This window comes from Vombatus ursinus, unplaced genomic scaffold, assembly GCF_900497805.2.
Source record: "Vombatus ursinus unplaced genomic scaffold, bare-nosed wombat genome assembly UNPS02014945.1, whole genome shotgun sequence".
NCBI classification, from domain to species: Eukaryota; Metazoa; Chordata; class Mammalia; order Diprotodontia; family Vombatidae; genus Vombatus; species Vombatus ursinus.
Window position 1 is genome coordinate 3949250 of NW_020954723.1, and position 22155 is coordinate 3971404.

The following is a 22155-nucleotide window of genomic DNA, read 5'->3' on the forward strand; positions in this document are numbered from 1 at the left end:
ATTTACAAAAAGAAACCTGTGCATGGTGGCTTGAGAGACAGTTTTGGAGTCAAGATGACCTAGATTCAAGTGCTGCCTAGAAAGCAGCAAATGGCTTGGAAAGTCATTTTACCTTAGTGGCCAGACTATATAAATTATCTGAATCAATGAAGGGCATTTCTACACTCGGGCTTCTCTTAATTGTAAGCCCTGACCAAAAAAGAAAAAAAGTATTTTATAGGGCATATGTAGAAACAGGCTGCTAGGTGGCTGGAGGCAGCTAGGTGGCTTAGTGGGTAGAGCACTGGGCCTGAGGAAGACCTGAGTTCAAATTCAGCTTCAGACATTTACTAGATGTGTGACCCTGGGGAAGTTACTTCACCATTTGCCTCAGTTTCCTCATCTGGAAAATGAACTGGAGAAGGAAATGGCAAACTATGGCAGTGTCTTTGCCAAGAAAACCCTGTGAACAGCACGAGGTCACAAAGAGGCGGGCACAATTACACAACAACTTTTAGTAACAGGGGCAGTATAAACTTTATGTTAATAGTGAAATACACAAGTTATGTTTTTATTATAAAGAATTTGCTTTAGCAATTTTTATAAATATCAACAGAAACTAGAGGTGTGGCAGTGTCCCAATTTTGGAAACCTTAGTGGGCTTGGTGTAGTTAAGCAGCATTTCATGTACAGTCCTGAACTTTCCCCTTCTTTCCCAGAGTGTTCTCTGGCTCTTTCCTCTAACATTTCCCTGGGGGCTTAAAGCTTCAATGTGGAACCTTGGAAGGGTAAGGTCTGCAGATGAACAGAATTACAAGGAATGAAAAATATTCTGTTGGTTTTTTCTAGTGGCTGAGACTCAGGCAAAATTACTAAGTAAATAAGAGGAAGAAACATGACAGTATTGAGCTAGCTTTGGTGAATGCTTTGAGAGAAGCAATTACCTGCAATTACGTCATGAGTATTTAAAAGCATAATCAAGTCATTACTTGTATTCACTTAGCTAAACTGAGTGCAGCTAAAAAATAAAAAATGAAACCTGGGTAGCTATTGTAAGCCGGATAATCACAGCTATTTAAAAAGTTAAGAAAGAGGAGTCAGTAACTAATTAAGACCTTTGGCAAAACACTTCACAACTCTGGGATTCGTTTTCCTTATCCATAAAAAGAGGGAGTTGGATTCCAATATGTCAAAGATCCCTTTTAACTTCAATTCCTGTGAGCCTGTGATCTGAGTTCAAAGTATTCAATCCTGACAAAGGACTTACAAAAACTCAAGAGCCATAAAACTAGGACTTCTTTCATTGGCGTTGGGAGGGAGGTGGCCGTGTTGAAGAGGATAGTGTGGTGAAGGAGACAGCTAAGGCTCAGGTGTCAGTCCAGTCTTGGGCACGGTTGTACCAGGAAGAAAAGCACATGAGCCAATCAACTGGCAAGCATTTATTAAATGCCTACTATGTACCAAATACTGAGGATGTAAAGACAAAAAATGAAACAGCCCTGCCCTCAAGGAGTTTACATTATGTTGGTGGAAACAACCTATACATGGAACAGAATATACCATGCAGATACAAGGTAAATCCAAGGTAAAGAGTTTGAGACCTAGCAGTTGGTGGGGATCAGGAAAGGCTTTCTGTAGAAAAGCTGGTGCTTCAGGAAATGAGGGATTACATGAGACTAAGGTGAAGGGGAGTGCATTACGGTCATGAAGAATAGCTAGTACATTCCCTATAGATCCTTGTAGAACAGAAGTTCCTAACCTTTTTTTTTTTTTTTTTAGCTATAGACCCTGTTGGTGGTCTGCTGAAGCCTATTCTCTGAATTGGCTATTGAAACCCTTCTCAGAATGTTTATAAATACACCAAATAAATAGGATTACAAAAAAACCCTCTAATTATATTGAAATAAAGATAAATTTTTTCATATCAGAGTTCATAGATCTCCTGAAATGTATTCTCGGATCCCTTGCGGGGTGGAGGAAGTCGTGGACCCTTGTGCAGAGAACTCTTGCTACAAAGGTTGAGAAGGAAAGGACTTTCATTAGAAGGTGACATGGCTAGAGGACCCTGTAGTTGGGATCAAGGTGGGGGGGAGGGACGGGGAGTAGAGGAGGAGAGGATGGGTGAAGGAACATGATCATCCACTGTGTCAGCAGGCTGGAAGGTGATCTCCAGATAGTTTAGGGAGGAAGCGTGCCCTCTTAGGAGGAAGTACTCCTCCCATGAATGTAAATGCTCTGGTTAAAAGCCTAAGTGGCCCTGTCCTAGATACAGCTCTACTAAGATCTTATAGGATCATCAGATCTACAGCTGGAAGGGACCTTAGAGATTATCTAATCCAGGTGTTTTAAAGCTGGGAATCATAAACCATGGATAGATTTCAGGGGGTTCATTAATCTGCATGGGAAAAAAATTACATCTTTATTTTAACTAACTTCTAACTAAAATTATGCATTTCCTTATTTTAAAATAATATTTTTAGAAGGGTTCTACAAACTTTGCCAAAGGGGTTCGTAACACAAAAAAAGTTAAGAACTCCTGATCTAGTCCAACAACTTTATTTTAAAGATGAGGAAACTGAGGTCCAGAAAGACTTGCTCATGTGACTTGCTCAAGGTCACAGAAATTTACAGTACGGGGCCAAGCTGAGATTAAAATCCACATGGTCTCTCCTGAGTCTCTTCTTTGCCATCCTTGATCCTGTCAGGGCTGGGGGCTGACAGGTCAAACTGAACAGCCAGTTTGGCTTCTTCCTTTGAAGGGAATTTCTATGAATCACCTGCTAAGGACATATCAAAATCCATTTCTCACTTCACCACTGGCCAGCATATACAACCCCTTTCACTAAGCAGCCTGTAGGCAAAACTGAGAAACAGTAATCAGATTATCTGCTACCATTTGTTGAGTCTCTTTTTTCTTCTTGTTTCTATGACAGCATATAACTGTGCTGACCAGCTGGGCAGTGCATGTTAGGCCAGGAATCTATTTCCTATCTGCCGAGCAGCAAAGAAAGAGAAAGATGACAAAGAAGACTGAGAGAGATCTTGTTATCTAGTTTGAGGCTGTTTCTTACACATCCTGAATTTCAGGCATAGAGAGCAAAAAATGAGAACAATAGCAGTCATAGTGATATCTTTCCTCTATAGTTTTACCTGAAATTATTTCACCATTCCTATCAGTTCCCCTGGTTGACAGGCTGCACCAGCAAAATAGCCACAAGAATTTCTTCATTCCAAGGAGAGAATTGGAAGTTGCTTGATTCCCAGGCTTTTTAAGGAAAAGGGAGGTCAATAACTGTGATGATTTGTCCTAGCATGACTACTTTTTTGTTATAAGGGAGGCCTTCTACTGAAGGGAGAGAGAAGGTAAGTTAGTGAGAAGTGACAGAGATACAAAGAAGGATGAAGGAAGGAAGGAAGGCAGGTAGGAAGCAAGGACCAAGGAAGGAAATAAGAAAAGAACGGAAAAAGGAAAGAAAATGGAAAGAAGGGAGAAAAGAAGGAAAGAAGGGAGGAAGGAAAGAAAGGGGAGGAAGAGAGTGAGAAAGATCGATAAAACAAAAATATACAAAACAAAAACAAAAAGAAGTTCAGAAAAGGGCACAGAGCAATTTTGTTCCTACAATGTTATATTTAATATACTTTTTTCTTTTATTTCTTTCCAAAAACTTTTTATTCTGAACTTAAGCACCAAAAAGGGGAGAAAACATTCTTCTATTCACAGCAGAACAAAAGGAGAACTGTATATGAAGCCATGAGTTTCAATTTCATACATCTGTCTTTTGAAATGTGAAGTCTATTGACCAGGCCCCTGTTATAATGATAATCCTTGCAGTGGAATCATATGCAACCCCTACCCAGGCAGATAGTGGCATGAACCTCGCCAGATGAATTTCTTTATCTATAAACACCTACAGGCTAACAAGACTTAATAGGTTGCATACCCAGGGGTGATCTGTATAAAAGGGACCACCCTAATTCAACTCACTGAAGCCTCTATCCAAATCTAACCAGGATGCTGGAAGGGTCACCTATAGAAGGGAGCTTAATTAGGGTTTTTGAACTTGTTTCCCTCTCACCTGGTTATCCAAAGGTCTAGGAAGCTGCTGAGATATGGACAGATGTTGGTCATTTCTAAAGAGACATCCTGTTCACTCATGATTAGAGGGTGTTTTACAAAAATATTCCTGGACCTGAAGTCCAATTGTATCTCCAATTTGTCAAAAAGTGACTCCTAATATTTGAACTGCTTTGCATATGTAGATATTTACACCCATACCTCCCTCCTAAGGAAATGGAAACCTATTACAGCCCATTTTGCCAAGGGGTGGGGGGTAGAAGTGACCTGTAAAAGACAAGGAATTTGCAGAAAACTTTATGTGGAAAGACAGTAACCAAAAAACGTTTCCTAGTTTCCAGCTTCAGAAGTGACTCTTGTCTAAACACAGCCAGTGGAATTATATGCAATACCTGCTCAGTGAGGTAATGGCATGACTCTGAGCAGGTCAACTCATTTATTTGTAACTGCCTAGAGACGTGCCTGATCCTCTAAGTTGCATATCAAGGTGCTATTAGCATAAAAGAAATCACCCTAACTTGACTCATCTGGATTGAGTCAGTGATGCTCATTCTCCAGTACGCTATCTTCTTACAGGGTCTTTACCCGGACATAGTGTAGTTCTCCCAGGGTTTGATCCAAGGCCCTCTGCAGGATAGAGGGACTGAACTGATCAGGTATGTTTTGATTAATCACCAGCTAAGCAGATAAAAAACCTGAAACTTAGAGAGGTGACTGACTTGCCCCAAATCACACAACTAATAAATAACAGGTGCAGATATACAACCCACGTCCTCTAAATTTAAATTCACTGTTCTTTCCATTATACCATAGTGGGGTATGGAGAAGTAATGAGACAAATGAGAATCCAATGGAGGATTCTGACCTAGAACCAGAGTTTTCTAATTCCTGCTTGCTAAGGTGTGAGTGTGCTTCTGACTCTAAAACACTGTACAACTATAGTAAGGTTAAACTTATTGCCTGGTCAATCTCTTCTGAAATAAGAAGTCCCATAAAAAAAGAAGGCACCTCTCCACTGGAGAGTTATTTAACTTTTTAATAATAAGAGACCCTTTTGTGATATGTTTTCTTGGGGGCCTGGAATTGAAACTTGTGCAGTTGTTTATTCTATTTCTTAATGAAAATCATAGTAAAGAGTTTCTTCTTATCACCAAGAAGGAAGTTCAGTTTTTGTTTTTGTTTTTGTTTTTAATGGGTATACAGGGTACAGTTACAAATGGTTCTTAACCTGGGGTCTGTGAACTTGGGTATTTTAAAAATATTTTGATAACTATATTTCAATATAAATAGTTTCCTTTGCAAACCTGTGTACTTTATGTTATACATTTACAAGCATTATTCTGAGAATCAATAGGCTTCACCTGATTGCCAAAGGGATCCACAATACAAAAAAAGATTAAGAACCTTTGATATAGAAGCTACCAGAGTTGATTCAACTAAAAACTTCTGAATTATTCTGGAAGTAAACTAGAAATTACAGTTGGTGTTTTTCATGGGCTGCTTAAAGTACCAGTTTATATCACAACAGCACCATATAACCTGTAAGTTACAGTTTGATCTTTGTTTCAGTAAATTCATCTCAGTATAGGCTGCTCCCAAATATAGGCCACTATATTTGCTCTTTGGAAGAAAATTCTATATAGATATATATATTGTAAATAGTTACATCAAATTACCATGTATAATGTCTGACATTCACATACCATTTCCAGGTTTACAAAATGTTTTGCAAACTGTGCAATTATTATCTTGACTTTGCTGTTGTTCAGATGTTTCAGTCATGTCTGATGCTTTGTGACCCCATGGGGGGGAGGGGAAGTTCTTGGCAGAGATATTGGAGTGGTTTGCCATTTCCTTCTCATGCTTATTTTATAGATGAGGAACTGAGGCAAACAGGGTAAAGTAACTTTCCCAGGGTCTCATAGCTAATTAAGTGTCTGAGGCTCAATTTGAACTTAGGAAGATGAGTCTTCCTGATTCCAAGCCCAGTGCTCTATGGACTTCGCCACTTAGCTGTCATCTCAACTTTACAGATAATAAAAACTGAAGCACAGAAAAAGCAAATTACTTTCTTAGGCTTTAGTTGCTAGGATCAGAAACAGAATTTGAAATGAAGTGTTCTAATAAGATGGGGTTCTACCTACCTTCCATGATTGCATTTGTACTATTAGTATCCATTGATTGAGGTGATACATAATGACAAAAAAAGCTAATATGAATTCAGTAATATTTTTAAATGAATTTGTATTTTTTTCATTGGACACTTTGTGAAATCCAAAAATAAATTCTTGGGTGATTTACTCCATGAGAGATATCGTCACACAAGACAACGTTATTCTAAAAAACCAGGGAGAAAAAACCCCAAATTTTTTCCTATTCTAAAAAAAAAAAAAAGCACCATTACAAAACCAGTGATTCCCATTGTTTACTTTGTCACAGCTAAATAAAGATCAAAATGACCATTCTTGGTGCGCCATGTAGATTTGTTGACCCCTTACAACTTGTTAATCCAGGTTTCTCCAGACTTCTGCAGTCCATAGATTGGGAACCACTGCATTACACCATATTGGTCCTCTATGAAAAGATTATTTCAAATCAAATAAAAATGTTCTATTCATTTTGCCATCACTGATCTCTTCTTGCTATTCTTGACATGGGACAGTCCATCTCCCAACTCCACACCTTCATTACAGGCTGTGCTCCACGCTTAGAAGACAGTCCTGTCTTACTTTGGCCTTTTAGAATTTCTAGTTTCCTTCAAAACTCAGCTCAAATACCACATCCAACCTTTCTTAATCCCTCCACCTGCCAGTCCCTCCCTGTCTCTGTTATATTTATTTCAAATAAATTTATATATATATGTATTGTCTTTTGTAATGGAATGTCAGCTACCTAAGCATGAAGATTATTTAATTTTTGTTATTGTATCTCCAATACCTAACATAGAATATCTTGCACATAACAAATACTTAAAAATGCTTATTGCTTGGTTAACTGATTCCATTCTCTCACTGCATTTTTGTATGTATTTATAAATTTGTTTTTTTTTTGTACTGAAAATATGAGAATGAGTAATATTTAGGCTTTTCATAAACTACATCTAGGAAGTAGTTGCAGTATGTGTATGTGTGTATCTGTAAATATATATACATATATGTGTATGTGTATATATGTGTGTGTATATATATACATGTGTGTATGTGCATATGTGTGTATATATATGTTATATATATATGCACATATACATAATTTACCAATATATTACCTTTCCTCTAAAATAGGAGCCTCCACAATAGTAGAAAAGGCTAATTTGGTACCAAAGTTCAGAGGAATTTATCCTGTCACCTCATATTCATTTGTGAATCATTATAACAGAAACAACTCCTTAGCTCACAATGCAGCCATCAGAGGTCTTCTACCAAACATGGGGCTTACATGTTGATAGCTTCCTTTTCCTTAAAAGCCTAGATCATGAGAGTTGGGGAACCTCCTCTCCTGTCTTTGGAATGAAGAAATTACAGTCTCTTTTTCTGGCAGTATTTATGAGCAAGCAGATCCCATAAAGACCCCTATTGAAACAAGGGACCCACCCAAGCAGAGGCTTAATACATTCTGCTGAGCTTCTCTCTGTATGAGGAACTAAGGACTAAGATTTTTAAAACTACATTTCTTAACCACAAATAATATCATTGTCATGGTAGCACTTCCTGTTTAGAACAGATCAACCATATTAAAAACAGAAAAAAAGCAAGGAACTGGCATACAGTAAGTATATTCAGCTATATATTCAAGGGAGGAAAAAATAATTTTATAGCTGGTTTAAAGGAAGTCAGAGATATACGATGTGAGAATAGCTATTCTTTCTTTCTCATTCACCTAACTAGTCCAGGTTTTCATCACCTCAAGTATGATCAATTGTTACAATCTCTAGCTAGACAAGTCTTTCATCTCTAGTCACTCTTGCCTCACACTTTATCTAACCCTATCCCTATGTCAATCCAGCCTATATAATATTGTATCAATTGTTTAGGGTCTTCGGTCTGAACCTGTGATTTCATCTTGTAGGCTATTCTCCATGCAAAGATTTCTACCATTGATGTAGAGCAATCATTTGCATGTAACTCAAATAGTTTTAGAGAGTTGGTTTGAGGCATTGAGAGGGTGATAGACCCATGGTCACATAGCTAGTGTGTTCCAGGTCTTCCTGCTTCCAAGCCTGGCTTTCTTTACTCTGTATGCCATGTTAAATTCCCTGAGTAAGTTTCTAAAAGCAGTACTTTATTTTTGTTACTCCGTATTTAAAATCTGCAATGACAAGGACTTTGCCACGACATCAAGAAAGATAGCAAAGACCACCAATTTGTAACCTTCTCACATTATTTTTGATGCCTTGTGGGACCTTATTAAAGCTTCAAGAAAATTTGCATGGTGGTAGTGATAGAAGGTGCTAATGGAAGTTGAAAGAACCATTACACTATTTACATTTTATGTCTTCATACTGTCTCTCAAACTAGGATGTAAATTCTACTTGGGGATGGTAAAACTTAGTTCCTAGCACTTAGCCAACACATAAGCACTTTGGACAGCTCTCTGGGGCTGATCAGTACTTCAGATTTTTGAGATCCACACTCTAATAAGATACTTAGGACGGAAATAGCACCACGTATGTGTGTATATGTGTATATATATATATATATATACACATATATATGTGTGTGTGTATGTATATATATATATGTGTGTGTGTGTGTGTGTGTATATATATATATATATATGGTTTCACTTTTATTCAGTGATACAATATGGATACACACCAGCAGTCCTGATTAGAGTGGCCAAAAGGCACTGTTTCCTTGGCCACCCTCTCAAGTAATTGATTGTTCCATCTTGCCTGTTCCATTAAAACACTAGACCAGGAGGAGGAATAGATGGGCCTCATTCTTACTTCCAGATTGTCTTTTTACCTCAACTACTTGGTAACCTCTCTTCCTTTGAGGTTTACTCCATCTACTCTTATAACCCCATCTTACATCTAATCATTGTCATTTACAAACTTTGAGATCTTCATCTTCCCTTCTTTCTCAAGAAGTCTGGTACTTGTCTCATAGTCTTTCTGTTCAGTCCAACCCTACCCTCATATTTGAGGATTCAACACAGATGGCAATGTCCCTTTGAATGCCCCGGCTTCTCAGTTAATCAGGACTATAATCTCCTAAACTATAATCTCCATTTTCACTCCACCTCAGCCACTCATAGTGGTTGTTTAACCTTGATTGGACTATTATCCATAACTATTTTACCTTCATGATCCAGAATTTTGAAATAAATATCTCTGACTGCAATCGCTTATTTCTCATTATCTCCTTCTGCCTCAACCTTCCTCAACCTATTCTGATGAAGAAGTGAGCCTTCTCTTTAGCAAAACAAACTATTCCACTTTAGCCCTTCCCCTTTCTCTTATAGGATCTTGTCCTCTCTACTATTCCTTTTCCTCCCCTCTCAGCTCCATTTTGTCCTTATTCACTCACTCTTTCTCCACTACTCACAAACATACATAGGTCTTCACTATCCTTAAAAATCCTTTCCATGGCCCTGACATTTTCTTGAGCCTTCACTGTTTTCTTTCCTGCTTTTCTCAGCCAAACTCCTAGAAAGGGATGCATTGTCTCCATTTCCTCACCTCCAAATTCATTTCTCAGTCCCTTGCCTTCTGATTCTTGACCCCATCATTCAAGTCAAATGGCTCTCTCCCTCAACACTAACTGTTGCTTAACTATTAAATCCAATGGTTTTTCCCCCTGAGTCTTTGCCCTCCTGGGCAGATTTCTTCCCTTGGATTTTGCTAGACTCTCTTCTCTTGGCTCTCCTGATCTTTTTTTTTAAATAATATTTTCCTAATTATATGTAAAAACACTTTCAAACATTCATTTAAAAAATTTAAATTCCAAATTCTCTCCACCTACCCCAAGATGGCAAGCAATTTGACATAGGTTATAGATGTTCAAACATGTAAAATATGTTTCCATGTTAGTCATGTTGTGAAAAAAAAACAGACTAAAAGAAAAAACACACACACACATACACAAATAAAGTGAAAAATAGTATGCTTTGATCTGCATTCAGACACAATTCTTTCTCAGAGGTGGATAGCATTTTTCATCATTAGTCCTTAGATCATGAATCTTAGATCATTGCATTAATGAGAATAGCTAAGTCATTCACAGTTGATCACTGTACAATATTGCTGTTACAGTATACAATGTTCTCTTGGTTCTGCTCATTTCAATCTGCATCAGTTCATGTAAATCTTTCCAGGTTTTTCTGAAAGCATCCTACTCATCATTTCTTTTTCCTGACCTTCTGATGGTTGCTTTTCAGTGTTCTTTGTTAGATCATCTTTCTCTTCCCACCCACTAACTAAAAGTGAGCATGCCCTCATGTTTTGGTCTTCTCTGTTCTCTTTGTACTCTCTCCCTTGGTGATCTCATCAGTTCTTACATGTTTTGTGATCATTCTATGCAGTATCTCCCAAAACTATTTATCCAACCACAATTTCTATACTTCACTTGGATGACTCCTTGGTATGTCAAAGTCAACACGTTCAAAAAGAAAACTCAATATGTTTCTCCCCAATCCCATCCTTCATCTAAACTTTCCTATTTATAATGATGGTACTGCCCTGTCTTTCGGGATATTCTCCTAATTGGTTTCCATCTTCTGCTTCTCTCCTCTGTAATCTATCCACCACATAACAGCCAAATTAATATTCCTAAGATAAAGATATGCCTACGTCACACAAAACACCTTCCTTCACAATTCTTCAATGGCACCCACGGATGAAATACAAAATTACTAGATTATTATTTAAAGCCTTGCACAAACTAACTTCCATCTACCTATATTTCTAGTCTAATTTTCATATTATTCCTTTTTATAAATCCTCTGTTTTAGGATGAAGCTGTTTCCTATACATAACATTCCATCTCTCATCTCTGTGTCTTTGCATAAGTGGTCTCCCCTGTCTGCAATGCACTTCCTCTTGACCCATCCCAAAGAGTCCCTCAGATTCCTTAAAAGAATAGCTCAGGAGCCATTTCCTGCACAAAGCTTTTCCTGATTCTCTCAATTATTAACATTCTTTGCTCCGAAATTATTTTGTATTTCAATGTTTATACTTCATATTTTGTTGTTATTTGGTCGTTTCAGTTGTGCCTTATTTTTCATGACCCTATTTGGGGTTTTCTTGGCAAAGACATTGGATTGGTTTGCCATTTCCTTCTCCAGCTCATTTTACTCCTTCTCCAGCTCAATTGAAGATGAGGAAACTGAGGCAAACAGGGCTAAGTGACTTACCCAGGATCACATAGCCAATAACTGTCTGAGGCTAGATTTGAACTCACAAAGATGAGTCTTCTTGACTTCAGGCTTTGTATTTATCAGTACTTACTTACTCAGATACATGTTGTATTGCCCCATCAGAATGAAAACTTTATGAAGTACCCAGGCCATCCATGGTCACTTCACTCCCTGTTCCTCCACTGACTTTCTAGACTTTTCCACCTCCTCTCCAGCAGCCTTATTTAACTATGTATTTACTAATTGGATGCATATTATATTACCCCATTAGAATATAATCTTCAGGAAGTACCAAGGCCATTCATGCTCACTTTTTCCTTTTATTACAGTGCCTGGCATGTAGTAAGTACTTAATAAATGCTCTGCCTATTGAAGACATGCTGATCACAAGGCAAGAACAAGAGAAGACAGTGGGACAGCCAGAGATACTTGCCACGTCTGCAGAAAACAAAGAGAAGCTTTAGTATATAGGTAGCTTCTCAATGGAAAGCTTTTGGAAAGATATAGACCAGAATTATACCAGATGGGCAGGGAGAAATGAGTGGGTTACAATTAGCAACACTAGAAGGAACATTGGATAAGATAGGTTGGACTAGATATTCTCTGAGATCCCTTCCAGCTCTAAATTCTGTGATCCATGTCACAGTGGAGTTATATATAGAATCAATGTTGGGATAGACTCAATGACTTTCCTTAACACAGGACAAGAACTAAGAATCTTTCATGCATCTTAAAACTAACACCTATTTTGACTTCCTTCCGGATATCCAAGGCCCTTCATAAAGTCTTCCCCCTCAAAAGTGCTGAGATTACTTTCTAGAAAGGATAAAGATGAACTCACATAAAAAAAAAAATCACAACCTGTCCTCCACCAAATATCCACCTCCCATTCCACCAAAAGAAAAAAAAACCCTCACACCCACCAGCAAAAGCATTTACCAATGTGCTGCCTGGGATGACATATCTATGCGTAGGATATGCTGATCACTTTTAAAAGTTACAATATTTTAAATACATTACCTTTAAAATCTAGGTCAGAAGGAAACATGAATTTATGTCTGATCATATTTGGGAGGATGGATGGCAAGGTGATTTTTTTTGTCTTGTTCTTATACCTGTTTTATAAAAGCTCTCCTTTCCTTTGCTCTCAATTTCCTTTTCTTCTGTCTATCCTTCTCTGCAACACAGAATCTCAAATCCAAATTTTTTTATGTCTTAAACAATGCAGATGGAATAGAATTGGGATTTTTTATGCTTAGCTTATAGTGATACATTACCTGAAATTATAAAATAAAAAAAAGTTAGAAATGGAACCGACTAAAATTCATTTAGTCCATGCCTCGAGGGAAGTGAGGATAGAGAGGAAAAGGCATCTGTCCAAGGTCATTCAGAAAGGTAATGACAGAAATGCAACTCAAATCCAAGCCTATTGATTCCTCTATTTAGTGTTCTTCCCAACTATAACACAATGGGAATCTTTCTCTTAGTTTTTTCTTTGTTTTTTACATTTTTGACGATGACATTCATTCACCTCTCTTTCAACAAATGTTTACTGTTCACTTAATTATATTTGAGGCCATGTACTTAGCACTAGGGGGAAATACAAAGATAAATAAGACACAGTCCTGGCTCTCAAGAAGATTACAGTTTAGTGGGTATAGATACAACGAGGTTATCTCTTACAAGGCTACATGTATTAAGTGCTATCTGAGTGATATCAACAAAATTACTATTTGAGTTCAATCAATCAATTAATCAACATTTATTAATCACTTCCTATGTGCCAGGCACTGTGCTCAGTGCTGGGAGAATTCAGAGGAGGGAGAGAAAGGCTTAGTGTAGATGGTATTTGATCTGAGCCTTAACCAATCAATCAATAAATTAATTGAAAAGCATTTGTTAAGGACCCTTTATGTATGGGGCAAGCACTGTTCTAGGTGCTGGAGATACAGAGAAAAAAATGAGAGAATCCCTACCATGGATAACTGAAGGATGGCTGAGATTTTTTTAAAAAGCTGAGGTAGATGAAGAAGGAATTCTGACAATCCAGCCTTACTGGCAGTTGTAATGGCTAAATGTGATCATCAGAAAAGATAATGATATTTACAAAAAACAAATGTAGAAGCCCATAAGCACATCATGTAATCTCTGAAATAGTTTCCTAGTTGCCATGCTTCAGGTCACTAGTAATTTACTAAATGTGCTCAACATTATGGTAGTGAAATATTATCCTGAAATTCACTGAGACTCCTTCCCCTACCCCCAGCTAGATATGCCGATCTGATTTTGGTGGGTCAGGGAGAAAGAGTTCATGTATGTTAACAGAAGTCAGTAATTAGAGATTACCCTCAGGCTGAATATGTAACCTAAATTCTTGATGAGGAAAGAATGTAGAGTAAAGGAGTACCTTCTCAACAGTAGAATTAATATGGGTGTGGAGTCAGAATATTTCAAGGGCAGAAAATAATAACTAACATTTATATAGCACTTAGTATGTGCCAGGTCCTATGCTAAGCACTTTACAATTTATATCTCATTTGACTCTCACAACAACCTTGGGAGGAAGATGCTTTTATTATCCCCATTTTACAGATGAGGAAATGGAGGCAAACAGAGGTTAAGTGACTTGCCCAGTGTCACATAGCTAGTAAGTGTCCGAAGTTGGATTTAAACTCAGGTGTTTCTGACTGAAGGCTGAAATGCACTACCTAGCTGCCCCATCACAAAGAACTGGGTAGTGGTTCCTAAGTATTTTCTGCTGAAAAACAAACAAATAAACAGACAAACTTCTATGGTTAAAGCTGTAGTTTCTGGACAATTATGCCTAGAGAGTGGGTTTGACCCCCATGGAGAAATGAGAAGAAATGTGACACAGTGAAAAGAATCCTAGACTAGGAACAGAGGCCTATATTTTAGCCCTGGCTCTGTGGATTTCTCCAAATGAAATTGGGCAAAACCCAAACCTTTCAAGGCTTCTATTTCTTCATCCACTCTCCTCAAACTCCCAAACCACAACCCACCAACCTGCCAGTCTCAGCAGTAATGACCTTGCTTTCTTCCTCACTGAAATGAGGCCATATGAGGTGAGCTTCCTTTATAACTCAAGACTTCTGTCTTTGATTAATTTTATCAAGTTTTCACTAAACACCTACTATGGGTTAGGCACTATGATAGTTGCTAAGGATACAAAAACAAAAATGAAAACAGTCCCTGTCCTCAAGGTGCTTAATTCCACTAGGGTTATAAATAATAGGTACACAGTTAATAAGAACAAATATATAAAAAGTAAATGCTGCTTCTTTCATGTCATATAACCAGTATAATAGACTAATCATTTCTGCCTAGTTCTTACAGTTTCTCAAAGCTCTCAAAAATAGAAATTATGCATGAGTGATAAATTTTAGCTATCTCTGTGGTCTCAGACACCAAGAACCTTACGGAGAATCTGCAGAGGGGAATGGAATAATGTGTTATGAAAAGGCAAAAAACTTAAGATGCAATCCAAAGTGACATACACTGTAAATCAGAGTCTAATCACCAATTAAAAAGATGAATATTCAATAAAAGAAGCATTTGAAGCATTCCTACCAAAAAAAAAAAGCACCCAACTGGAGCAGATTGTTTGCTTTGCAAACACCCCAGACAACAGAAATGTGAAATAAGTAAACAGGTATAACAACCAAGGAAAGCACAGGTGATTACACCAGAAATAAGGTGAGGGAGGGGAGAACTAGAAAGAGAAAGACATCTATGGAGTTAAACACAACAACAAACAAAAAAAAAGATGGAGTGTTAAGAGATTTCTTTCTAAAAGTACAGAGGGAAACAAGAGTGAAAGTGGACAAATGAAAGAAATGATGGCAGAGAAACAGGCCTGAAACATTATAGGCCTGTTCCTACAAGAGAGTCAATGTTTTTTTGTGTGCCTAAATTGCAGAATGGGAGGGTACATAAAAGGGGAGAGTGGAGGAAGAAGATAAAAAGGAATGTGTGAAGTGCCCTAATCAAGTAAATGGTCAACCTTAAAGGGGAAACAAATCCTGTTGTATCTCAGGAAGAAGAGGTCCTATAGGAGAATGGGTGAGATGGCATAGGGAGGGATTGAAATGGGAAAGAGAAGGAGAGAATCTTGATTCAGTGGTGGAAGGGGGTCCCACTGAGGAATGTGTGCATGGGATCCCTATAGTGGTAGATGGGGACTTTACAATGGGTATCATCTGCAGTGATTTAGTTCTTAGAGAAACCAAACCTCTGAGAGAATATTGCACCTCCATGAACAGCATGTTGACTAGGGAAGGGAAATTGGAGCTTCCAGGGGCAACTGATATCCAGAAGAATGGGAGGTCATACCCCCAAAGAGGAGACTTCATGGAAAATAAAATGGAAGACAAGATGTAGTAATGAAATGTACAATCTGAGATACAGGAAAATCCTTACCATGGGGCAATACTTGTATTGTCTCTATTCTCCTACAGAAATTGCTGTTTTTAAGAGTGAGGTAAACAGAAAAAGCAAGATCGATAAGCCAAAGTAGAAATCATTTAGAAGAGACTCAAAATAGGTACCCTGGAAGCTTAAATTCCATGAAAAATACAGAAACTAAAGAAGAAATAAATAAGTAAATTAAGAAAAAGCATTTCTTTAAAAGTAGATTAGGCAAAAATACCTGAAAAAAATAGTACTACCTTTACAGAAGAAAGGAGAAAAATATCCTTATTCAGAAAAAAAAAATTTAGAGGCAAATGACAGAAAACACAAATCTAACTCTCATAATTTTACATGTGAATGGGTTAAGCAACACAATAAAATGAAAAAAAAATGACAGATTATGTAAGAAAACAAAATACTACAATCCGTTGCTTACAAGAAACGCACCTGGAAAAACTAAGACATACACAGCATAAAAATGAAGGGCAAAATTTTACTATGCATCAGGTGAATCCAAAAAAAAAAAAATCAAGACTTGTAATCATGACATCAGACAAAGCAAAAACAAACATTTAAAATATAAAAAGATAAACAAGAAACTATGCTAAGAGGAACTATAGGCAATTAAACAATACCAATGTTAATTTTATATGCTTCAAATACCTTAGTAACAATTCACAAAGGAAAAATTAACTGAATTACAAAAAGACATAGACAGCAATGCAATAATGGCAGGAGACTTTAATGTCTCACTCTGTTTTGGGCAAATCTTACAGAAAGATACAGAAAGGCAAAATATAGAAATGAACACATTTCTGAAGAAATGAGAGCAAAGTGAAAACCAAGGAATTTCTGGGGGGAGAAGGAGAAAGAAGCGTCCCTCTTCTTCAAGGCTCACCTCTCTATCTGTGGCTTTGGTCCCATCCTTCTTAACATCTGATGGACCAAGCTCCACCCATTTATCTCCTTCATCTTCAATTTCTCCCTTCCCACTATCTCCTTTCCTTTTGCCTACAAATATGCTTAGATTTTCCCTGTCTCGAAAATAACTTTGTCTGAACCTTGCCATATCTCCCTCCCCACCTTAGAGCTGCCATACATACCATCGCTTTCCTCCCCTCGTTGTCTAATACCAAGAAAGAGTAGCCTGCCCTTGTTGCCTCTACTTCTTCATCAGTCTCTCACTCTCCAGTCCACTCGAATTTGGTTTCTGTTCCCAGTGTTCCACTAAAAGTGTTTTCTCTAAGGCCACCAATGTTTGTTTGTTGAATTAGGGAGGTGAACTCCCATTCAGTTCTGAACTTCTTTGCTTCTATGGTTATGTCAATAGTAGAAATTTTTCCCTTTCAACTGCCATCTCTTCTTCCACATAGGTGTTATAACTTGACAGACATGACAAGGGTCCACCTACTCCCCAAGTATCAGTGAGGTTAATTGAAAGAGTACCACTATACTTTGAAGTGAGAGACTGAGCTCTAGCGCTTACTGTGTAATCATAGGTAAGCAACTTCTCTGGGGTTCAGTTTCCTTTTCTGTAAAATGATGGAGTTGGACTAGATGACTTCTAAGATCCTTTTTAACTTTGGCAAGCTATGAATCTTTCATTTTCCATTGGCCCACTACATCACATAAAGTCACCATCACTCTAATGTGTATTCCCTCCAGATTTTCTTTTTTTTTTTTTTAACTCCACCTCTGATTTCATTAGTATAGGCAAGTCACAGTGAAGAAAATTTTACCTATACAGATAAGTAACTTCTCTACAAATCTCTCTAAGTGAGGCTGCCTGGGGGAATTGAAAAGTTAAGTAAATGGCCCAGCACCACACAGTCATTACGGGAATAAGTGGAATTGGACAAAGCAGGTCTATCCACTACACCACAACCCCCTCTTGGTGTGTGACAGCACAGATGTCTCCAGAATACTGCTATTAAAACACATATGGTGTCTAGGAACTGAAGGTCTGAAGGAGCGCTCATGTCAAAAACACTACCATTGTCTCAGGACCTGCCCCACAAATCCCTTTTCTGTTTCCCTTGCCAGAAGTGACTTCTCCCTACTCTGAACTTCCAAAGCATGTTGTTTGTTTCTCTTTTATGACACATCACATTCTATCTTTTATTATTATTATATTCATGCCCCTATGGGTCCCATAGCTAGTGGAAGGAATGTTGGCCTAGGAGTTATGAAGATCTGGCTTCAAATTCCATCTCTTACATTTATGAGGTATGTGACCCTGGGCAAATCATTCAACCCCTCTGTGCTTCAGGCAGTTCTCAGAAATTATCTACTAAAACACAGATAGTTGAGGGAATCTTCATTGGGTGTGTTCATATGGGGGAGTTTCTCAAAGACAAGAAATGACTCATTCATCTTTGTATCCTTAACAGCCTCTGACGCAGTGATTAAAGAGACTAGGTACTCCACAGACAATTGATGAATTTAAGACATAGTGTAGATTCAACAGTATAAGGCAGGAACTTAGGAGAGGAATTCATTATATGGCTTTCCTGGTCCCCTCCTTCCCCCTCTCCCTGTTGGTACTTTCCTTCTGAGATTACCTTCCATCTACTTTGTGTGGGTTAATCAATCAATAAATCAATCAATCTATCTATCTCTTATACGTACCACCATATATCTATGTATGTACATAGTAGTCTGAAGTTGTTGTTTTCATTAGAAAGTCAGCTCCTTGAGGACACATATTGTTTTTGCCTTTCTTTGTATCCCCAGTACTTAGTACAGTTCAGCATGTAGTAAGCATTTAATAAATGCTTATTGACAGATTGATTAACTGGTTGACTTTGTCAGTTGTATGGAGAATGGATTACAGTAGGAAGAGACTTGAGGCAGGGAGGAGACTGCCATTAGAGGGGTTGAACACTTTAAGGGTGGATAAGGCAAGAGGTACTCATTGATCTAAGTTTTCGTTACCAACTTTGATCCATTTTTCTAAGAAAATCTTTTTGTCTGGGGCAGCTAGGTGGTGCAGTGGATAGAGCTCTGGTCTTAGAGTCAGGAGGAACTGAGTTCAAATCCGACCTCAGACACCCAGCACTTACTAGCTATGTGACCCTGGGCAAGTCACTTAACCCTGATTGCCTCACCAAAAATTAAAAAAAAAAATCCTTTTGCCCTCAACCTACTTCAGTTTCACACAGGGAACTCTGAAAAGGGTTTTCATGGTTTTTTTTTAAGGGCATAGATATTGTTTCATAATATTGCTAGAGAAATTAAAAACAAGCTTTTTCACATGCTTCCACAGGAGAGAGAACCTAGGTAAGGAACACATGTGGAGGGACATACACATAGAAAAAACAATGTGACAGAACATACATAAAGAAGGCTAACTCATACTCTTGATGTTGTGGGGCCATTAAGTTATTCCAGTGATGTTATTACCCTGTTCCTCCCTATCCCTTCCCTACCCTCTTCCCCACCCTCATGATCTACAGTCCCTGCTGGGTAGGATGTAGTCTCTGTATGGCATGTAGACTTGGTCAGTTGTTCTCTGCTGGCCTCACGTGGCCACTGATTGATGGTGTTCCACTGCTCCTGAGGTCACTACTAACTGCTGCCAGGTAAGACTTCTGGTAGGAATGGGCACAAGGTTTCAGAAATTCTTTGCTCCCGGGTCCTGACTTCAAATGGAATCTTTAGCTGACTTACCAGCCCACTAAGAGGAAGAATAGGTGCTGCCATGTCCCTCTTTTAGATTGGAGCCCAAAGATCTTTTGATGCGGCTCTTTTAGAAAAGTGGAGCCCTCACATACCCAGTCATGAGATATTCTGTAAAAATATCTGTCTATTTTGAACCACTTGGCTATATTAGAGGGTTTTCAGGAGTCGAACTCTTTGAAATACAGAACAGTCCCAGCTAACTAGGGACTATAGGCTTAAATCTATTTTTAGCCTCTATCAAGACTCATTCCGGGCTTTTTTTTGGTCCGGGGGTGGGGAGGGGAGACTGGATCTTTTATTTCATGTGTGTTTGAAACTGTTGTGCCACTTATACTGTTAAAGAATTGCCTAGGGGAACTGAAAGGTTTAAGCAACTTGCCTAGTATCACAATAGCCAGCAGTTGTCAGAGGCAGGACTTAAACCTAGGACGTTCTTGAGAGGCCTGTTCTATATCTACTACAGCCTCTTCCCTCTGACTTAAGGTTAGAAATTCCTCTTAGCTCCCTGCTTCCTGTCCAATTGCTAAATTGCACACAGTCAGCATCAGTTTAGAGTCCACGCTTCAAAAAACGTTGCCTAGGGCTCTCTGGATTCAAGCCTTTCGCCACCAGGTTTCTCAACTCCAAATTGCTTTTGATTTTCCATACAAATGATAGGACAGAGAAAAAGCACAAGAAGAAACCTAAGCCCTAGGAATGAGGTTATTGTCTTCTTCCTGCTTGGCTGCATTCTCGCCATGTCTATACTCTCTCTCTCTCTCACACACACACACACACACAGTGTGTATGCATGTATATATATAATGTATATGTAATATACACACATTTGCTGGCTAGCTGTATATATACTGCTGGCTATATATATATGTATATATATTACTGGATGCTAATTATTTTATATATATATATATATATATATGGAGGGAAGACAGACAGAGAGAGAGAATTTTTTGATTTTTCATGCAAACTATGGGAAAAGGGAAAAAGCGTAAGAACAAAATTAAGCCCTGGGAACAAGGTCACTGTCTTCCTCCTGCTTGGTTGCACACACACACACACACACACACACACACATGTATATGAATATATATGTGTGTATGTTAATATGTATATAATATATATTGTGCATAGGTAATATATATTTGCTGACTAGCTGTATAAATGTTGCTGGCTATATATGTTATTCCATGCTAATGACATATGTATATATAATGAAGCAGACCATCTATATTTTCTGTTATATGCATATTTTAAATTATAAATATATATTTATAGACATGGGGCCAGTAACAAAACCATAGCTCTTATACTCTTTTTGGGTCTGTCCCTCCTATCCCACCCCACTAAGAAATTATCTATTTCCTGACTAGATCTACCACTTCCTTAGTAAGTTTTAAGGTAGAGTTGGATTAATTTCTTAGAAATAACTTTTATACTAATGCTATTGCACAAAGAAGTTCTAGAAGGAAAAGACAGGTTGAACAATAACATCATGACTGCTGAGAAGAAGAAATAATTAACTGATATAAAGGGTCTGCTTTAGGAGCAAAATTAATTGGTACTCCCCAAAAGAACTATTTCATATATTTTCTGTCTTATCTGGGCAAATTGCAGATGTGAGAAAAGCATTGTTAGGAAACTAGCTTGGGGAGAAAAAAGAAAAACAAAACCATTGTAACAGAAAAAGAAAATTTAATAATAATTTTTCGAAAAAAACTATCTTGGGTTGCTGTGCTGATAAATGCAGCTGAATAGTTAATAGATATCTGGGGATAGTTTGTACTTCTAATTTCAACAGCTCAAAATAAGCAATGTGAGGCACTTAATCCTTGTTTTCCTGCAGGACAGCACTAAAAAAAAAATAAGTCTGTCTCAGTTCTGCTCTCAGAGGTCAACACAAGCAGGCTGACTCATGAGCTGCAGTCACACCTATATTGAATCAAACTCTCTGCCTCTGCCTCCTCCTCTACAACCGGTTTGTAGGTTCAAGCTGCCCCCTCCCTTTACCTTCATGTCCAACAATCAGCTCTGCAACACATCATCAATGCCATTTCTTAAAATGCCTGCCTGACTTCAAAACAGCAGAGAGGGAACACTGGAGTTTTTACTGAGCCAAGTCCAGTGCCAGACACTCCACAAAATACTGAAATGCAGTAAGAGTAAAAGAAAAATGTTCAACTGAGTGTTGTAAACAATTAGCAGGTATCTGTTGTGTTGCATCTACTATGTGCCCAGCACTGTACTGGGCACGGTGGAGGGCAAGAAAGAAATAAAAAACAAAGTTCCCATCCTCGAGGATGGGATAACTCCTGGTTGGGAAGACAAAGCACGTGGTCATTATTATCAGCTTCATTTACATAGTGCTTAGGTCTTGATGTGTGGATACTGGTGCGTCACATCATGCTGGCTGTCCATCTGTTCTCTCTCGTTCTGGTTTCATGATGCTCTGCTTCCTTTCTCTTGTTCATTGCATCTTGCATGCAGTTTACTGTGAGTAACACGCTGCAGCCTATTTATCCATGCCATACATCTCTCCACTACGCTTTGGTTGAGCTCTTATCCTTCAAAGATTCTTCCTTGGGGTGCACACAGTAATTCAATCCGGTAAACTTTTATCAAGAGTCTATTATACCCGA